The sequence below is a fragment of the Saimiri boliviensis genome, chromosome 11, assembly GCF_048565385.1.
Source record: "Saimiri boliviensis isolate mSaiBol1 chromosome 11, mSaiBol1.pri, whole genome shotgun sequence".
NCBI lineage: Eukaryota > Metazoa > Chordata > Mammalia > Primates > Cebidae > Saimiri > Saimiri boliviensis.
The window spans coordinates 81,744,323-81,766,282 of record NC_133459.1 but is presented as its reverse complement, the minus strand read 5'-3'; the positions used below and the strand labels follow the sequence as shown (position 1 = coordinate 81,766,282).

The 21,960-nt window shown below is 42.2% G+C and overlaps 1 long non-coding RNA gene across 2 annotated transcripts in view; it reads left to right on the top strand.

The window, feature by feature from the left end:
* Positions 1–803: 803 nt before the first annotated feature.
* The window catches only part of LOC141580287 (uncharacterized), a 29,314-nt gene continuing 8,157 nt past the window's right edge, over positions 804–21,960 (top strand). The window contains exons 1-3 of one of the 2 annotated variants that reach the window (XR_012512465.1): positions 808–1,119; positions 15,497–15,620; positions 20,004–21,487. This is a non-coding gene — a long non-coding RNA (uncharacterized LOC141580287). Of the gene's footprint in view, positions 1,120–15,496; positions 15,621–20,003; positions 21,488–21,960 lie in introns of those variants that run through there. The other variant, XR_012512466.1, reaches the window with a different exon arrangement.

Below are 21,960 nucleotides of genomic sequence, written 5' to 3'. Positions count from 1 at the left end.
CTGGGTAGGTGTTGGCTGCTTTTCCTACTATGTAAATGGCAGGCCCTTGCCAGGAATGCTTAAGAGACAGGTGTGTCCCAGCCTCTCCCCTACTTTTACCCAAGTCAGGTATTTTTATTCCCAGGTTAGATCTAAGGTGACAAGCTTTTCCTAAGTAGGGGGATATTCAGATTTTGTTGGTCTTAAGGCTTATGCAGTTTGGACATAGCCTCTTTAAGGAAAAAAAAAAAAAATCAATGTACGAATATAAAAGTACAAAGGCCCTCAGAAGAGGTCTGTAAAAATGAGGAATTCTAAAGCTTAAGCTTCATTATCTTCACAGCAGATTTGCCTCTGTACAACTTTCTCATTTTGGAGCAAATCAAAAGAACTCTGTTTTATAAACACTTTCAATATATATTTAGTTAAATAGAATTTTTAGAAATAAAAAAAAAGAAAAAACCCACAGAAATGGATCATTTTGCCTGAGAACTGCAAAAACTCTGGGCACAAACATGTTATTCACTCTCTCTTGAGAGACGTGGCCATACTTTAGAATGGCTTTTAGCAATCTGAGCCTTGTCTCTGGGAAGACTCAAACACCTTTTGAGTTCCTGCCTGGAAGAGCTCAGTCCTTAACCTCCCTTTCTTAACTCATTTACTAAAAAGGGCTTGCAATTGTGAATCTTTCTTCTGTCCCTTTGAGATGTGTATGCATCTCCTGCAACTCAGGAGTGTCTTTCTCATGGACTTGAAAGCCATTCCTTTGAAATGTAATCCTCAGGAAGGATAGGGTCTGTCTCCCAGTGTCTTTGGGAGGATAGAAGCCTAACTTCAATAATTGCCAGCAAGCATTCACAGTTGGCTTAATTGTATTTGCATTGACCAACCTTTTGTAATTTTTCACTTCCCTGATTCCACTGAGCCTCCGCTCACGCCTCTCCTACTCCCTCGTTCTCCTTTAAAAACACCCAGTCACTTCTGTGCAAATCTGAATGGGCTCAGCCCTTTCCCTTGTCAGTAGCTACTGAACAAAATCCGTTTTCACTAACATCTGGCTTTGTTTCTCTTTTACATACCCTGGAAGAGTCTGAGGCTGAGTTCTTAACCACAGCCGAGTGGCACAGGCTTCGTTTGCGGGTGAGTTTTCTCATTATCCCCTGTATACTCTGAAATTGTAGAAAGAGCAACATAATCCCTTCATAAACACTTTCCCATCACCTGTCTGACCCTATCTCCTACTACTTTCCTCCTTGCTTGTTCCTCTGCAACTACGCTGGCCTCCTTCTCCTTCCGGGAACAGACCTGGCACGCTCTTGCCTCAGGGCTTCTGTACTTGGGGTTCCTCTTTCTGAAAGACCGCTATCTCCATTTTGCAGAGAAGGACACTTGAACTTTGACAATTTAAATGTTGTGACCAAGTGATTAAAACTCGAGAAACGATCCATGATGTTTTTTCCCACTGGCTTCATTCCCAACATCCCGCTTCCTTTCATGATCTATTCAATCAGTCAGGAGACCCTGGTTCTGAGTTCCACCTTTTGTCCCATTGCCACTGTTGCCATGTGGGCGGGGCCACTACCACTTCTTGCCTGCTTGACTATGGGAGCCTCCCACCTTGTCTTCCTGCGTATTCCCTTGTCCCTGCAGTCTATCTCAACACAGCAACCAACGTGGTCCTTCCAAATATAACTCAGATCATGTTGCTTCTTTGCTCAAAAGCCTCTGATTGCTTTGTATTTCCTCCAAGGTTAAAAGCCTTAAAAGGTCTTGCAAAAGCCTATCAAGCTCTACAGTAATGCTGTCCAAGGCAGTAACAACAGGCCACCTATGGCTATAGGACACACGACATGTGGCCAGTTGGAATTGGGATGCAAAATACACACTGGACTTTGAAGGCTTAGTTTGAAATAATGTAAAATGAGAATGTAAAATATCTCATTAATAATTTTCATAGTAATTATATATGGAAATTATAATATTTTTGATATATTGGAGAAATAAAATATAGCATTAAAATCAATTTGACTTGTTTTTTTTCTTTACATTTTTACTGTGGCTACTAGAAAATTAAAATAACAAAACCAATTCATGTTTGTAGCTTGAATTATATTTCCATTAGACAGAGCTGGCTTATAGTAACTGGTCCCTCCCTAAAACCTCTTCTGATCTTATCTCCTGCTCGCCTCTGTTCTCGCCAAATTGGCCTCCTTGCCATTCCTTGAGCACACGAGACATACTCCCACCTCAGGGCCTTGGCACTTGCTATTTCCACTCCTAGAAAACCTTCCCCCAGTTATCTGGATGTTTCTTCATCTTCCCTGGACTTTCTTCAAACTTTACCTTCTCAGTACCTTTCTGACAGCCTGCTGAAAACGGAATTCCTCACCCACCTCCACTCCCATATCCACTATCCTCTTTCCCTGTTTTACTTTTCTCCATAGCATTGTCACCATGTAACATACTGTATATCTTTCTTATTTAATTTATTGTCTAACTTCCCCTGTAGAATCCACCAGGCAGAGAGTTTTGTTTAAAGTTGTGCTCCTGAAATCTAGACCTGTATCTGGTATGTAGTAGGTGTTCACTAACTCTGTGGAATGAAATATCGAATGAATCTTAATCAACCACTTCATTATACAGGCGAAGGAACTCTGGATAAGTGGCTTTCCCAGGGTCTCACAGCTTTTTTTAGGGGCAGAGTGGATGGACCCTCAGTAAGATCAGATGCTGCCATCTAGAACCCAGCTCTTTACCTATATTTGAGTTTCTTCACTGGACTCTGAGCACATTTTTATGCCTCTTTTAAACTTTGCACTTAAGGAAATAAAGATTTTACTCTAGCAATAATCTCAGTCACACCCAGGGGATGACCTCCAGCATTCTTTCTTGCTCTAAGGATATGCCTTTGAGATTTTGTTTTTCCTAGACAGGAATTCTGGGTCTGTCTGGATCTCAGGAAACCGATTACTTCACAAGGGGAAAAAAATCTGCTTGAAGGAAGTCATTAGGATTTAACTGCATAATAAATAAAATATTTAAACTATAGCCTGAAGGATTTAAATAGTTCATTTATTCCACGAAGAGACACATTTTTATTGAGTGCTGATATATGCCAGGCATTGATTTAGGTGCTGGGAATAAACAGAGAGATGTGACAGTCTCCTGGGAGTGAATGGTCTAGTGTGTATGTGTGGGGAAGGAGGGTAAGCGAACAAAGACAGGACACATTAGTTTCCTATTGCTGCTGTGATGAATTACCACAAGCGTCATGGCTTAAAACAATGCATATTTATTCTCTTACAGTTTTGGAAGTTAGATGTCCAAAATGGATCTTATTCAGCTAAAAATCAAGGTGTCAGGAGTCTATCCCTTATGGAAGCATTAGGGAAGCATTGTTTTCTTGTCCTTTTCAGCTTCTAGGGGCCGCCTGTATTCTTAGCTCCTAGCTCTTGCTCCATCTTTAAAGCACATCTCCCCGGTCTCTGCTTCCATCCTCACTGGCCTTCCCCTCTCACTCTGACTCCTCCTGGGTCGCTGAAGACCTTTGACTTAAAAAAAAATATATATATATATATTATATATATATATTTATAATTTTATATATATATATTATATATATATATATAATATATATTATATTATATATATATATTTATATATATATTTTATATATATATTTATATATATATATTTTAATTGACAGACAATTGTGTATTTTTCTGAGGTACAATGTGATGTTTTGATATATGTATACACTGTGGAATGATTATATCAAGCTGATTAACATATCCATCATCTCACACATAATCATTCATTGCTTAACAAGTGGGATACGTTCTGAGAAATGGTATAGCCTATTGCTCCTAGACTACAAACCTGTACAGCTGGTTACTGTACTGAATACTGCAGGCAGTTGTAACACAAGCTAGATATTCATGTGTCTAAACATATTTAAACCTAGAAGAGATATAGTAAAAAATACAGCATTATAATCTTATGGGACCACTGTCATGGATACCATCCACTGTTGGCTGAACCATTGTGTGTGCAGATGACTGTGCTTATCCTTTTTGTGTAATGAGAACATTTAAAAGTCTATTCTTTTAGCAATTTTGAAGTACATAATTCATGATTATTACCTATAATTCATGATAATTACACAGCCACGTTGCTGTGTAATTAATTCAAGATCCTTAACTTAATCACTTCTACAAATTTCCTTTTGTCACTTAAGGGAATTTGCCATTCGCAGGTTTGGGGATCAGGATGTGGACATTTTTCAGGGGGGCATTATTCTGTCATGGGACAATGTGACAAGTGCTACAGTTAAGGTAAATATTAGATGCTATGCAAACAAAAACGACAGATCTGAGAGGATGTTGAGGAGAAGCAAGGTAGTTTTATAGAGCAAGTGGCTGCTTAGCTGAGGCTTGCATGGTGCAGTGAATGGTAGGTATGTACTATTCTTAACAGAATAAACAAGAAAAATGAGGTATAAATGAAGATGAGATTTGCATTCATTATTTATTGCTGGGTCACAAATTACCTCCCAAACTTTGCAGCTTAAAACAATAAGTGTCTAAGGGTTCATCATTTCTGAGGATCACTAATCTTAACCATCTGATCCTGCCCTGTGGTCAATCATGAGATTTCAGCCAAGTTGTTGGCTGGGGCTGCAGTCATTTGAAGGGGCTGAAGAAGCAGTATCTAAGCTTACTCATGTGACTGCTGCAGGAGGCTTCAGTGCCTCACCACGTGGGCCTCTCCATTGCGTTGCTTATAGGACACGGCATGGCATTTGGTTTCCCGGAGACAGAGTAATCAAAGAGAAAGAATCAAAGAAAGAAGCTGCAGTTATTGATAACCTAATCTCTGACTTGACATATCCTCACTTCTGCCATGCTGTTGGTCCTGCAGACCAATCCTGGTACAATATGGAGGCGGGAGAGGACCACAAAAAGGGTGAAGACCAGGAGCAGGGATCACTGGGGCCATCTTGGAGTCTGGCTACCACAGTATTCTTGAGATTACAGTTTCCCATTGTTGACATGTAAGCAATCAGGAAAGGTTACTGGCGGTGAGGTTGGCAGGGGTGAGGTTGGCATGGGAAGGAAGCGTAGAGCATGTGGAGCCTGTACATTTGCCCAAGAGTTGGGAGATAATTCTTTTCTTGGTAGGGAGGGATTGCAGGGGATTAGTCACGGGACTGACACGACCAAGTTGCTTTTTTGAATGACCACTGCAGTAGGAGTGTATGGAGGGAGGTGGAGCAGAAGGCAAAGAGATTAGAAAGAAAGAACTGCTAAGAAGCTATTGCAATAGTGCAGGAGAGAGAGGAAGAGGCATATTATAAGGCAGTAGTGGTCAAGGAGTGGTGAGGATGATGTGTTCAGGGCACGTTCAGGAAGCGGAATGGTTCCTGGTTCGGGAGGGAGAGAGTTAGGGAAGCTACAGGGCCGCTCTCAGGTTGCTCGTTTGCATCAGGGATCCGTAACATTAAATGAATATGGAAAGAAGGGCAAGGTCCACAGGAGGCGAACAAAAGTTAAGATGCCTAATTTGAATATATTGTGATTATGGGGCATTCATGTATAGAGAGAACTAATGAATAGAGTGAAATAAATTTAGTTTAGACTACTAACTACAGCAAGAGCTTCTCAGCATTTGTCAAAAGATTCCGTGAACTCGGGCCATAGAAGAGCTCTTCTCATTGTGTTCGTGTGACGTCCCAGCCCAAGCTGAACAGCATTGTCTAGACACCATCTTTATATTTTCATCACCCTTGGAACTACCGTTGATTAAGTGTCTGCTGCATAGTACACTCTGTGCTTCACATACTGCATGCCCTTTCATTTCACTTCATATTCCCACTAACCCAGTGAGTCATGTAATGTTACTTCTTTTTTACAGGGGAAGAAACTGAAGAAGGTTCTATTGCTAGCCCCATTTTATAGATGAGGAAGCAAGCTTACCTGGTGTCACTAACATTGCTCAGGGCTATCCAGGGATTAGTCATGGATGCGGCTCTCAGGTCCAGATCTTCCTACTCTAGACCAAGCTTGTCCAACCTGCAGCTTGTGGGCCACATGCAGCCCAGGACAGCTTTGAATGTGGCCCAGCACACATTTGTAAACGTTCTTAAAACATTATGAGACTTTTTTTTTTTTTTTTTTTTTTTTTTGATATGGAATCTTGCTCTGTAGCCAAGCTGAAGTGCAGTGGTGTGATCTGGGCTTACTGTGACCTCCACTTCCTGGGTTCAAGTGATTTCCCTGCCTCAGCCTCCCAAGTATGTGGGACTACAGGTGTGCACCACCACGCCTGGCTAATTTTTTTGTATTTTAGTACAGACAGAGTTTCACCATGTTGTCTAGGATGATTTCAATCTCCTGACCTTGTGATCTGCCCACCTCGGCTTCCCAAAGTGCTAGGATTATAGGAATGAGCCACCCTGCCAGGCCAGGGTTAGTGTATTTTATGTGTGGCCCAAGACAATTATTCTTCTAGTGTGGCCTAAGGAAGCCAAAAGATTGGACACCCCTGCCTAGACCCTATTCCTTTAATTGAACAGCTACTTATGATATGCTCTATAGAATTAGAGACACTTTCCAGTATGGTTTGGGTGGAGTGATGGTTTATAATCTACTTTGTGAGATAGCAAATAGCAGGAACAAGGTCATAAATCCACATATGCAGCGGTGTGAAAAAAGGTTCAAATGCCCTCTTCCTGGTAAATTTCGATGTCTACATATTGGAAACGTGTTCAATCTTTTCCCTAAAACTCTCTTCTTGTTTTTCTACTTCTGAAAAAATGTGAGGAACAGCTTTTATTCACTTAAGAAAATAGCAAATTGTTCATTTTCTTGTCACAGAAAAATGCCAGCATCTTGCATTAGCAAGATGGCTTTTGAGGCTTAAGATTGATGCAAAGGGAGTTTTATCACAGCAGCATTTTTCATTAGAAGGGAGAAAAGGGAGTGCATAGATGAAAGATGTCAGACAGATCCTGTCTTTTTCTTAGGGAAGGATCCCACAACAGCAGATCAGCTGGTCTGGAAATAGCTACCGTCATTTCTTTATATTTTTTAAAAAGCCAAAGAAGAAAAAACCCATTATTTCTTTAAAAAGTTCCCATACCCAAAGTTATGCTGTGGCATTTAAGAGGCGATAAAGGGAGTAACAGTCATGCACAGCTTCATAAATGGCTCCCAGATTATTCATTGTCCTAAAGAAGATTCAGCCTCTGGACTAAAGACTTCCCGTAGGTCAGAGTATGAAAGCACAGGGTCCCACTGAGGCAAGAGCAACTTCACAGCTTCTCTGCAGTTGTCTAGAATTTCCTGGAGAAAGCAAAAGGCAAGGCTAAATGTAGACTTTCACCTTGAAAAGCTGTAAACGTAATAAAAACAGGGCATAGTGGGTTGGTTTGCAAGACTCCCACTTCACATTTTATGTGCGTTTCTAAGCAACAGAGCTTCCTAAAACTAGAGAGGTGGGGATGTGAGTGACAAGCACAGTAGGCTTAGCCACTGGCTGCACCAGACAACTTTGGACACAAGAGAACTGCTTGCTTCATCTCTGTCCATTGTAGAGTCACTCCATCCCTGAATCACTCCTCCTGCCCACCATCCTTCCTCCTCATCACCCTGCTATCCTCAGAGCCTTGGGAATCCCTGCACATATTAGCTATCTAATCAGTACTCATTTTCTTCCCTCCTTCCCTCCCGCCTTCCCTTTCCTTCTCTTCCTCTCCTGCCCTCCCTCCCTTCCTTCCTTCCCCTCCCTTCCTCCCTCTCTCTCTTCCTCCCTCTCCCTCCCTTCCTTTCCTTTCTTTGATGAACACTGTCACCCAAGCTGGAGTGCACTGGCACCACCTTGGCTTATTTGAATCCAGGTTCAAATGATTCTCCTCCCCAGTTGCTGGGATTACAGGCACCCACCACCATGCCCAGTTATTTTTGTATTTTTAGTAGAGGCAACGTTTCACCATGTTGGCCAGGCTGGTCTTGAATTCCTGACCCCAAATGATCCACCCACCTCTGCCTCCCAAAGTGCTGGGATTATAAACTTGAGCAACTGGAGCCTGGCCCAATCAGTACTCATTTTCTGGCTTTCATTGTTACAATTGTATCTTTCTATGTTGATTTTTCCGGGAACCATCTAATGTTAGTAGGATAATAGGATCCCTCCTAGTTTCCTTAGATATTTGTTGGTTAGGTAAATGAAGCAGCTCAGTATTTGGGGGAGTCCTAAGTTAGGGGTGAGGCATTATTCAACCTCTGGGACACAGTTCTTCCTATTGCATGTAGCCTGTGGGCCTTAACAGAATTTCTGGTTCTGGCTTTGGGTATCAAAGCATTAGCACTTTATTAAAATTAACTTAAAAGATGCCTCAATTGAATTTTCTTCTCAACTAATTTTAACACATAATCCTTTTTATTTCTTTCACTTTTCTATTCGGTGAAATGCATATTAAATGAAAGAAAGAAAATTATGAAACTTCTGCAGTCTAGGCTCACAATTAATAAGATGCTTAGGTGCCCATCAATATATTTGTCTGTAGCAACATCACAAAAGCATATTATACAACTTCCTCCTAATGGGCAAAGACTGGACAGACTGCCCAGCTGGAAATGAATCTTTGTCCCAGGAGGCCCACAATAATAAAGTCAAATGCTGAACACGTAAGATTTATGACATGCTAGCACATTATTACCACAAATTCTATTAATTACTAGTCAGCCATAGGAAACAACTCAGGGGTAGAAGGAAGTAGTTGTGGACAAATTCAGCCTTCAGTCTAAAATTCTTCCACTGCCGTAGTCACTGAAACCTTTCAGGTTCGGAATGCCCAGCATTTACTGAACATTAGGATTAGCACCTTAGCAAATATTGGTTTGACAAAACCTTTGGAATAATTTTCTATTTGCACAACTGGTCCAATTTTCTATAATTTTTTAAAAAATCCTACTATTTTAAATTTTGTGAAGAAATCATTTTATGATATTAGTGAAATGGATATTGTCTGAGAGATTTTTGGATAACTGAATTTCCTAAGTGTATTTCAGAGTGGAATCTGTGATGGGTCTGGAGTTCTCTCCCTTCTTAGGGACATCTCTGGCCCAGGGAGAGGATGCATCCCACACTCACGCATGGCAGGATACTCAGGCTGGTGCTCTGTGATTCTGAGGTCCACAGAAGCAGCCATAGGAACCCCAACACCTCATTCTGACTCTACGTCCTCTAGTTTAACTCTTATCTTCTCCCTCTAGTTTATCATCTCGTTAGTTCTTCCCATTTAGTAACTCTATTCCAACTGATAAGACTTCCTCCTTCTTCCTTATCCTTTTACATTCATCCATATCCCGCCTGTTTTGTCTCCTATTCTTTTATCTGGTGTTTCTTTCAAACACCATTCTTGGTAACTGATATGTCCTGCTTAGTCCAACACTGCTCCTGCAATATGCCCCTGGGAGCACCGCGGCAGTGGGCTCCTGGCCATACTGCTGTGAGGCCCACCCCCATGTTTCAGGGAGATCTCAGCCAGCTCCTGGGCTTCTTGCTCTGGTTGGAGGAATTTCTGGCTCCCCAGGTGACCTGGGTCCCAGGTAAGACATAGCATGTATGATAAGTGGAGTTCTACCTAAGCAGTGAGGCCCAAGCATAGCACCCCCATGGAGAAGGGTGTTCCCTGCTCAAAAACTGTGGGGTCTCACCTGTCTAGTTCTGTGTGCTATACCTGTGGTCCAGATATGATGATATACCATATGAATGCACGGATATATGGTGTGGTCCAGGTGATCAGTGTGCACCCGGCCAGTCACTAGTCCTCTGAGCCTTGGTGGGGAGCTCGTATCCCTGAAATAACACTGAAGTCTCAAGCTTTGTCAAGTGATTCCCCTTTACTGCACAGGTCTTTTTTTTTTTTTTGAGGTGGAGTCTCATTCTGTCACCCAGGCTGGTGTGCAGTGGCACGATCTCAACTCACTACAGTCTCCACCTCCCTGGTTCAAGCAGTTCTCCTGCCTCAGCCTCCGGAGTAGCTGGAATTACAGGCGTGTGCCACCATGCCTGGCTAATTTTTGATTTTAGTAGAGATAGGATTTTACCATGTTGGCCAGGCTGGCCTTGAATTCTTGAGCTCGGGTGATCCACCCACCTTGGCCTCGCAAAGTGCTAGGATTATAGGCGTGAGCCACTGTGCCTGGCCTGCACAGGTCCTTCTAATCCTTCTGGGATTTGATTGCTTGTGGGTGGAATCCTAATCTATTCTTGGGTAATACAGTAATCTACTATTTAGATGTGGATTCATGTGAGACCTTGTTCAGATGCCTCTTTTGTTGTCAGGGACACAACATTATCGAACTCAGTGTCGCTGCATAGTTTTATTCTATCTTTTTCAAGAAAAAAAGGAAACTAAATTATTTATTTATTATAAAATATATGTAACATAAAATTTACCATTTTCACCATTTTTAAGTAAACATTTCACATTATGTGTGACCATCGCCACCATCCACCTCCAGAACTTTTTCATCTTCCCAAACTGAAACTCCACACCCACTAAACAGTAACTCTTCATTCCCTCGTCCCAGCCCAGGGCAAACACCATTCCACTTTCTGTCTCTATGAAAGACTCTAGGCAGTTCATGTAAGTGGAATCATATAAGATTTGCCTTTTATAATTGGCTCATTTCACTTAGTATAATGTCTTCAAGGTTCATCCGTGTTGTAACATGTATCAGAAGTTTCTTTTTTTTTAAGGCTGGATAATATTCCATTGTATGCATGTGCCACATTTTGTCTATCATACATTTATCTGTCAGTGGACACTGTGGTTCTTACATCTTTTGGCTATTATGAGTAATACTGCTATAAACATTGGTGTATAAATACCTGTTTCAGCTTCTGCTTTCAATTATTTTGAGTATATACTCAGAAGTTAAATTGTTGTATCACATATAATTACATTTTTTAGTTTTTGATGGAAACATCATGTTGCTTTTCTTTCTTTTTTTTTTTTTTTTTTTTTTTTTTGGCAACAGAGTTTTGCTCTCATTGCTCAAGCTGGAGTGCAATGGTGTGATCTCGGCTTACTTTTTTTTTTTTTTTTTTTTTTTTTTTTCTGAGGCGGAGTTTCGCTCTTGTTACCCAGCCTGGAGTGCAATGGTGCGATCTCGGCTCACTGCAACCTCCACCTCCTGGGTTCAGGCAATTCTCCTGCCTCAGCCTCCTGAGTAGCTGGGATTACAGGCACGCGCCACCATGCTCAGCTAAATTTTTGTATTTTTAGTAGAGACGGGGTTTCACCATGTTGACCAGGATGGTCTCGATCTCTTGACCCCGTGATCCACCCACCTCGGCCTCCCAAAGTGCTGGGATTACAGACGTGAGCCACCGCGCCCGGCCGTGATCTCGGCTTACTACAACCTCTGCCTCCCAGGTTCAAGAGATTCTCCTGATTCAGCCTCCTGAGTAGCTGGGATTATGGGCATGCGCTACCACACCTGGTTACTTTTGTAACAAGAGGCAGAGTTTCTTCACATAGGTCAGGCTGGTCTCCCACTCCCCACTTCAGATGAGCCACCCGCCTCAGACTCCCAAAGTGCTGGGAATACAGACGTGAGCCATACCCAGCCATCATGCTGTTTTTCACAAGGAGTGCATCATTTTACATTCTCACCTGCAATGTACAAGGCTTCCAGTTTCTCCAGGTCCTCACCGATACTTGTTATTTTCTATTTGGTTTGTTTATTTTATACAGGAGCCATTTTCATGGGCATAAAGTGGTATTTTGTGGCTTTGATTAATATTTCCCTAAAGATTAGTGATGTTGAGCATCTTTTCATGTGCTTGTCGGCATATCTTCTTTGGAGAAACGTCTATTGATGTTCTTTGCCCATTTTTAAATATAGGTTGTTGTTTTGTTAAGGTCAGTAGAAAATCTGATTTTTTAACGATCTTTCCCAAATGTTAAATATTGACATTAAGGTTTCTAAAGTTAAATGTTGGGGAAAAAAAAAACACTGTGGAGGTAAAAAAAATCGTATCAGCCAGGTGACTCTGGCCCAAGTGCTACTGGTTCACTACCTCTTTCTCAGACGGGCACTGAGGAGTTGTCCAGAAAACCAAGTGCAGCAGAAAGGACCGAATGATGGCATCTGCATTGTGGGACTTCTGCTGAACACATTTAGTGCTTTCCAAAGTCCCATTTTCCCTCCTGTATTACAAAAGTCAAAATCCATATGCCTGACCTGTGTTTACCTCAGCAATGAAAGCAAATGACATATTTGGCTTTATTTAAGGGAGGGCCTCGCTGGTAGTGGGGCAGTCAGGGAAAATTTCCCATCATCTGACTGAGAGACATTGAGCCCTTTGCCCCGCTCTACAACTTTTCACCAGCAAATATTCCTTTGTAAGGCCTCTGTTGACTCACTGTGTTTACAGAAGGAGAAAATGGCACATTGATATGGAAGTATATTAACTAGATAACTCAAGGAGACAGCAACTGACCTCCACGCTGATCTCTCCAGTTCTGCTGGGATTTGTGCTTCGAGTGGGCTCAGTGATAATGTCCTGGACTGGGAGGTCCTAAGATTGATTTCTGTGCCTGCTACTATATTTCTGTGTAAACTTACTGCTCTGAGCTCAGTTTCTTCCCCCATAAAATAGGCTTAATAATACCTTTCCAGAGGGGCTTTTGCTAAGAGAAAATAGGATTTTTTAAAAGTGTAAATTGTTTTTCAATGTAATATTTTTCGCAGCCCTGGTTAATTCTCATTTTTCCAGGTAGTCCCAGTCCTGGGGACAAGCAGAGAAGTGAGTCATGCTTGTAATGGTATTTGGTCTGAGCCTCTTGAGTGTTATACTAAAATTCTGAGACCTCTTGACCTTGCCCTTTTAAAGCCGGTTTTTTTCTGCCATAGTCATGATTGTCCTTGACATTCTCTACTTGGTGGCCTGCGTGTTCCTCCTGGCTCCCCAGCCCACCCTGGCAAAGGTAATGCTGCGATTAGCCAGGGTGGCTTCTCTCCTTTGTGATTCACACCCAGCAAGCTCAGCACTCACACCTGAAGCTCCTGGGCACACCTGCTCAGGGCTGAGTGTGGGCATCTCCCCACAGGTGACACTGTTCTCTAGGCTAAGGTCTCTGAAACTCAACTACAGGCTCTTTAAAGGAGGAAAACATTCTCACATACCTTGAAGATATGTTTGAGGACCTCCAGGAATCTTTGGATTGCAATTTAGGGAATGCCGTTCATCCTAGAACACTGTTCTAGGATGTTCCAGTGATGAGAAACAGGAGGGCAAGTGACAGGCCAAGGCCTATCTTTACACACAACTCAGCCCTTGTTCCTGCAAGCTGTGTCACCTTGGGCAAGTTTATCAGCATTATGAACTTCAATGTCCTCTTCTGCAAAATTGGGCTAAGAAGACCCATCTTATCAACGTACCGAGAGGGCAAAATAAGATGTCAAATGTAATGTGCCTGATATTCAGTAGGAGCATCACAGAATACAGTAAACAGGGTAAAGTCCAAGGGACAGGGTCATGAAGCATTTGCCAGCCACCAGCCAGAGGTGCAGCTTGCATAATCGTCATCTCTAATGTGCCAGGGACCAGAATCGGTCCAAAGACTGGGCACTGTGAGGCCACTCAGTGAGTTTCTTGTCTATAGCAGAGGGTTTTCTGAGATGTGGTAGGTCATGTCACTTCAACCCTGTGCCCCATAGAGCTCACCACTGTTCCTCTTCATCTTTTCTCTTGGGAGGCTTGAGAGCCCTTGTACAAATACAACTCCTGGGGATCTGCCTGATAGCCTAATTGCTCCAGAATGACTAGGAAGATTGGGATCCTCACTGTGCCCTTTCTACACAAATGGCCACAGCTATCATTATTCAGGACTGAGCCTGTAGAGAAAATTGTACAATTGTGCAGATTAGGGCTATGACCAATTCATGGCTTTCAAAATCAGTTAACTCTTAACAATCTTTTCTTGACTATCAGCTCCTTTTCCTATTCCCTCTGCTGCTCTTCCAAACCTTAACCCTTTCCCACCAGTCTCCCAGCTGACCTCTGCTCTCACCCACCCTGCACATACACCGGCCTCTGCTTCTCTGGAGGAACCCAGTCTGCTAGGGCTTATTGTCATGCTTGCATCTTCAAAGTTGTCTATTTTGGTACCAGCCCTTCTCTCCTTCCCTCCAGCCTGAGGAGACAAGAGGCAATTCTTTCTGTTCAAGAGCAATCCTTCTGTAATAGACTCATATTCTTTCTGCCGCCCTGGTGTCCCTTCTCTGGCCAAGAAGCTCAAACTTCCATTTGGAATCATCCTCTTTCGTGCTCAGCCCATATGGTTGAGTTGGTATAGACGCCACTCCTCCTTCAGCTCCAGAGGTGGACTTGTGACCATTCAGGGCCAGTCAAGACACTCTTTCCCCTTGGACAGAGTTTTTGGGTCAGAAGAGACACATACATAACCCTGGATCAACCAGAGCCTACCCAGTCTTGACAGAGCCATTGAAAGGCAGACTATTGATTTTACTGAAACAACGGGCCTTAAGGACCATATAATGATGGACAGAGTGAGCACCATTTTTCACCCACATGGATGCAGACTGCCTGAGGATGAAATCAATAGAAAGGAAAAGTGAAGCTGAGAGAGAGGAGAGAAGAGGAAAGAGGAGGGGGAGGATGTGGAAAAGAGAAAGGGAGGGGGAGACAGAGGGAGAGAGAGAGTCCTGAAGACATTTTGCTGAGTGTTCAGAGGAAGTGCTGCTTGAATTTTTTCAGTTACATGGGTTGGTAAGTTTTCTTTTTCTCTTACTTTTACTTGCAACTAAAGTTTCTTTTACTTGCAACTAAAGAAGGATGGAAATACGCTTTATCTGGACTGTAAATATCACTAAGAAAGGACTAGTCTGTCTGTGTTGTTTATTCCCAGACTCAGGACCATGTCTGGCACACAGTAAATACTCAATAGCTAGTTTTGACTAACCCCATCTGAGACTAGTGTTTGTCCCGTCTCTTCACCTTATATTCATCTTTGTGGCTTTCATTTTATTTCCTATGTTTAAAGTCTCCCCATTCCTCAGATAATAAATTTGCTCCTCTCCAATCCTAAAAATAAAACCAAGTATTCAACTAAACAAACAACAGAAATCTTCCTTCATTATGGCATTTCTTCCTAGCACCCTGACCTACTTTCCCATCTTGCCTGAGACTTTCTAAAGCATATTCTCAACCCACTGCCACCTGGTTTCTGTCATGACTCTTTCATTGTTGTTACAGTTTTCTCTGACATCACTGACATGAAAGCACATGGCTCTCCCTTTCACCCACTCATTCAGTCCACACAGTCGTTGAGCCGCCCTTCCTCATAGAAGGCAGGATGTCCCTCATTCTTTCAGACTTTGCCCTCTGGATCTCAGTTCATGGGTCTTCCTTTTGCTAGAAGTGTGTCTTGGAATTCTAGCTTTCTATTCACAGACTATTTGGAATTCTTCTCTTGCAGTGGGACTGTGGCAGCACAACACAGATTCTCCTTAGCCTTGGCAACCTGTCCCATGTGGCCAAGTAGATCAGGCTTTCATCATCCAGCATGTCCGGGGCCCACATGCTGCCACATTTTGACCTTTGTAAGTATGCCAAGCCTCTAAGGAGGATGGCTGTTGTGCCTCAGCCCTCTCCCCTTAACCACAAGACAAGACTGCTTCTTTTAGCTCAGCAAGTATCAGAGCCCGGTCTCTTAGGTTAGCTCTTTAGGTGTTGAACCGGGAATATGGTCTGCAACATCCAGGATTAAGACAGAGGTGGATTTCATTTTATATGGCCTAGGATATTATTATTAAAGGCCATTTCAGGAGTGGGACTGTGAAAGGAGGTGCTTTGTCATCTGATCCAAGAGCTCCTCTGGAAATTAATCCTGGCTGGTTCTGATGAGCTGACAAGGAGCTGAGGATTCCAGTCTTTAAGTAGAAAATTAGAACCCCACTCAGATAACAAGTACATGTACATTAAATAACTTGAATTATTTAATTTATAGAAGCTTATGAGAGAAATGATCTCTGCTCATTCTGCTAGTTTTAGAAAACAATCGTTCTCGAATGGTTACATTCATTTATCTATTCAACAAATATTTAGCAAGTACCTACAACCTGCAAGCAGTTTATTATCTGCATGAGGACAACAAAGTTCAGATAAATGGCTTTAACACATCTGCTGCTGTATTGGCCTTGGATTGTCCGTTTGCAACTTCTGTTCTTTATGCTCCCTTTGGAAATTATCACATTATGTGTAAGGATTACGTAATGTGCACAATCACTTGTAAGCCCATTCATCCAGCCAGACCTCTACGCTAAGCTGAGAACGACATCTCTAACTACATGCTGGGCAGCCACACTGACTTACTGTCTCCCTATACAAATCTGTTGCTCAAGCCTAAAACCTTCAGTCTCTTGCTTGAATGATCTCCAAGTCCTGCAATCCATTCCCTCTTTCGCACGTTACCTAGGGCCTTGATTACCCCTTTACTGCATTATAACAATTCTCTTTTAGTTCATCTGTTAGGATCCATTCTTCTTCCTCATTTCAGCCTGCCTTAGTCAGCTTCAACTGCTATAATAAGGTACTGTAGACTGGGTGGCTTATAAACAACAGAGATTTATTTCTCACAGTTCGGGAGGCTGGAAGTCTGAGATCAGAGTGTCTCTGGTAAGGGCTCTCTTCCAGGTTACAGACTTGAAGACATGACTACTCTCACATGGCAGAAGGAAAGCCAGCTCGCTCTCTGGTTTATTATAAGGGCAATGATCCCATTTATGAGGGATCTACTCTCATGACCTAATCACCTCCCAAAGACCCCACCTGCAAATACCATCTTTGGGGATTCGATGTCAACATATGACTTTTTGGGGAACACATTCAGTACATAGTACAAGCCAATCTCTAAAAGGCAGCTCAGATCACGTCATATCTCTCCTTGACTTAACATCCTTCAGTGGTTTCCAACAACGTAAAGGATAAAGCCCAAAGTCCTTAGTATGGCATTCCACGCCTCTTATGATATGACTGTGCATTAGCCTCCAACTTAATTTCTTACCACTTTCTCATTGCTATCTGATATTCCAGTATTACAGAACATTAGTTGCCACTCTCCATACACATAAGGGCATAAGAGAACACTTGCTGTTCCCTCTGACTGGAATGCCCTTCCCCGTTGATATGCATGGAGATCTACTCATCCTTAAACCAAAGGCCAGGTCTTACTTTGTGAACTGTTCCCTGACTCCCTCCTTAATGCAACTTCCACAACCCTTACTCAAGGCTATCACTGTGTTTTGATTATGCATTTTTTATTGCATCTCACATGACTTTAATTTTTTATTCACATGCACACCTCCCATCTTTGTGTCTTATCATCTTTGTATTATGAATACTCAGCATAGGACCCTCGCAATGGACATGTCTAGTAATGTTTCTGAATGAACAAGTGAATGAATGAAGTCATACTAGACAGATGGCATCTGCCCTATTTGTGATCAAATAGGAGGTGTGATTCTTTGATGAGTTTCTCATTCCTCTCTTTGAACATGTTGCTATCTTCCACCCGCTGCAGAAGTGCTTCGAATAATTTAAAATGCAGAATTCAAAATTGGCTGCCAAGAAATGCCACTTCATTTCCTTTCTAGAACAACATGATTTTCCCCATAACCCAGACAAAATAACAACCCTTGGCTAATGTTTCATATAAAGGGATTTTTCAGGGGGATAAAGGGGCTAACAGGAGTGGAATTTAGCTTTGCTTGTTTCCTCTGTATTTCCTCGGTGTTCCCAGGTGTTCCTGTCCAGGCATGAAGCCTCCTGTTTAGAGTTCACAGGGGAAGGCCACTCCAGTTCAAGCTTTTAATCCCATAGTGATGCCATCTCAGGAAGTGCCAGCATCCTGTGAACCTTGCAGACCTCTGCAATACAGTCATAGATCTGGGCAAGGACCACAGTTTACACAGCATTGATCTCTCAAATGGAGAAGGAACTAGTCATCTGTCTAAAAATGGAAGGAACAGGCACAAAGGGGCACTTGTCTTCATGGGGAGCCCAGCTAGCAAAGCCTGTAAACCAACTAGAAGAGCTGGGCTGAAGATCAGCCTCAAGGGAGCTCCCACAGTCACTCACAGTCTGTCCAACTGCAGGGCAGATGCCAGGTGCAAAAAGAAAAACCAGCTCCTGGACCTACATAGATACTAGATGCCACCTTTTTGATGTTTGAAGTTTTATCTTCCCTGTGTCCCTGAGCATATTATCTATCTGTCTTCCTTGAAGGAAAGAGAAAAGAATGAACATCCATTGCATATCTACTGTGAACCAAGACATGCTTTAGGTGCTTTTTCATTTTAAATGTATTTTAATTGTATTAGCATTTTTAATCTCCATTTTACAAATGAGGAGAGTGAGGATCAGAGAGGCAAAGTCACTAGCTCAATTTTATACAACCAGTAGATGAAAGGGCCAAGATACCATTCTCGTGAGATGCAATATTTTAAAGCCCATACTTGTTCCACTTGCGCTACTGATGATATAGTAGTAAAATAAAATTTTAAGGTTTGCATACCAGAATCAACAGCTTATATTACCCACCCACTTACAACCTTGTTGGGCTAGTGGGTTCAGAGTATTCTCAGCCCAACATTTGGGCATTCAGTCAACGTGTATTATGTGAAGAAACTGCAGGTTGATCCAAAGAGGCCTAAGACCCAGCTCCTGCCTGCCAGGCTGACGCTACCTGGTGGGATGCAGACAGTGAGGAATAAGGCAGTGTGATAATACAGGCGCTGTCTCAAGGAAACACGTCAGCAATTCCACACACTTCTACCATCACGCACACAATGATGGTGATCTCATGTGCGGTACACTTCCCTGGGTATTTGTGGGGCCATAGTTACCACTCTTTTTTTCTGTCCACGAAGGAAAGTGTGTTATAATAGAATGCAAGTAACTATGAAAATGCTGTTAGAGGAATTACTTAAATCTGCTCTAATGTTAAATCACAATAAATCAATAAAGATCTTTGGTGTTTTAGTTATTAGTAACTAAATACCAACTGCTATCTCACAACAGATGACAGTACATTCATGTGTTCAGAGCCATTGTGCCTGAGAATCACTGCAGGGGTCAGCCAAATGTCTGGTGTGGACAAAACATGCTGTAAGCTGAGAGGAAGGGAACCTCAAGGGGCCTGAGCAGACTGGGGTAACTTATGGGAAAGAATGATGACTTAGACCAGTGCCTAGAATAGAGCCTGGCAGGTGGAAGAGCTTAACAAAGGAACTGAAAAATGCAGGGCATACATGGGCCTCCTGCCAAAGAGCTGCAGATGCTGGCCAATCACTCCCAAAGTCCAGCACAAGGCAAGGCCCCTTTTTCCCAATATAATGAGGATATACAGATAAACCCTGCCCTCTCTCTACCTGCAAGCATGTCATCTCAGGTGAAGAGTTAGGTGGAAGAGGTGCTCTCTGAGAGACTGTTTTCTAAGGAAATGCTTGATTTATCAGACTGGATTATGCTTGAAAATGAGTAGTATAAACACTAATTATTTCCTCCCTTAGCCAGATGGTGGGGGCTTGGGAGAAAAGCCAGATTGATAAGGGGTAAAGTAAAGGAACTATGTTTTCTCTGCCCTGAGTGAAATGTGAAAAAAACTTTATGACTCAATTACATTTATATTTCCATTTGTTGATTTTAAAATTCTAGCTATTATCTTATATCCCCATGTCTCCCTCTCCTTCTTCATCCTAATTATTTTTAATAGTTAACAACAATATCTTTAGTTCTTTTGTGGATACCTTTGTGTAACTTTATACCTACTTAAATCTCTCTTTCCTGTTCTATTAACTTTCAGTGATGTCTCTGAGCTCTCATTTTGTAAGACAGAGGCATTCTTCCATTCACTACCCCTTCTACCTTCTAATTTCTGTTATTTGGATTATTAATGTTTATCTTCTATTCTGGTACCAAAACAGAGATATAGACCAATGGAACAGAACAGAGGCCTTGGAAGTAATGCCACACATCTACCATCATCTGATCTTTGACAAACCTGACAAAAACAAGCAATGGCGAAAGGGTTCCCTTTTTAATAAATGGTGTTGAGAACACTGGCTATGTGCTGAAAGCTGAAACTGGACCCATTCCTTACACCTTATACAAAAATTAACTCCAGATGGATGAAAGATTTAAGCATAAGACCTAACAACATAAAAACCCTAGAAGAAAACCTAGGCAATACCATTCAGGACATAAGCATAGGCAAGGACTTCATGACTAAAACACCAAAAGCATTGGCAACAAAAGCCAAAATAGACAAATGGGATCTAATTAAACTTAAGAGCTTCTGCACAGCAAAAGAATCAATCATTGGAGTAAACTGGCAGGCAATCAACAGAATGGGAAAAAATTTTTGTGAGCTACCCATCTGACAAAGGGCTAACATCCAGAATCTAAAATAACTAAAACAAATTTACAAGAAAAGAAACAACCCCATTAAAAAGTGGGTGAAGGATATGAACAGACACTTTTCAAAAGAAGACATTTATGCAGCCAACAAACATGAAGAAATGCTCATCATCACTGGTCATTAGAGAAATGCAAATCAAAACCACATTGAGACACTACCTCATGCCAGTTAAAATGGTGGTCCTTAAAAAAAATCTGGAGGCCAGGCGTGGTGGCTCACGTCTGTAATCCCAGCATTTTGGGAGGCCGAGGCAGGTGGATCATGAGGTCAAGAGATCGAGACCATCCTGGTCAACATGGTGAAACCCCGTCTCTACTAAAAATACAAAAAATTAGCTGGACATGGTGGCGCGTGCCTGTAATCCCAGCTACTCAGGAGGCTGAGGCAGGAGAATTGTCTGAACCCAGGAGGCGGAGGTTGCGGTGAGCCGAGATCGCGCCATTGCACTCCAGCCTGGGTAACAAGAGCAAAACTCCGTCTCAAAAAAAAAAAAAAAAAAAAAAAAATCTGGAGACAACAGATGCTGGAGAGGATGGATGTGGAGAAATAGGAACACTTTGACACTGTTGGTGGGAGTGGACATTAGTGCAACCATTGTGGAAGACAGTGTGGCAATTCCTCAAGGGATCTAGAAATACCATTTGACCCAGCAATCCTATTACTGGGTATATACCCAAAGGATTATAAATCGTTCTATTATGAAGACATATGCACACTTATATTCATTATGGCACTGTTCACAATAGCAAAGACTTGGATGATAGATTGGACAGGGAAAATGTGGCACATATACACCACGGAATACTATGCACCCATCAAAAACAATGAGTTTGTGTCCTTTGCAGGGATATGGATGAATCTGGAAACCGTCATTCTCAGCAAATTGACACAACAGAAAACCAAACACTGCATGTTCTCACTCATAAGAAGGTGTTGAAAAATGAGAATACATGGACACAGGGAGGGGAACATCACACAGTGGGGTCTGTTGGGGGGTTGGAGGCTAGGGGAGTGATAGCAGGGGGTGGGAAGGTTGGGGAGGGGTAATATTAGGAGAAATACCTAACGTAGGTGAAGGGGAGATGGAGGCAGCAAACCATCATGGCATGTGTATACCTATGTAACAATCCTGCAAGATCTGCACATGTACCCCAGAACTTAAAGTATAATAAATTTTTTTAAAATGCTAAATTCTTGCATATTCTATGAGATATGTATTATTATTATTCCCATTTTTTTTTTTTTTTTGAGATGGAGTTTCACTCTCATTGCCCACGCTGGAGTGCAATGGTGCAATCTCGGCTGACCGTAGTAACCTCCACCTCCTGGGTTCAAGTGATTGTCCTGTTTGAACCTCCTGAGTAGCTGGGATTACAGGTGCCCACCACCAGGCCCAGCTAATATTTGTATCTTTAGTAGAGATGGGGTTTTACCATGTTGGTCAGGCTAGTCCATTTTGCTGA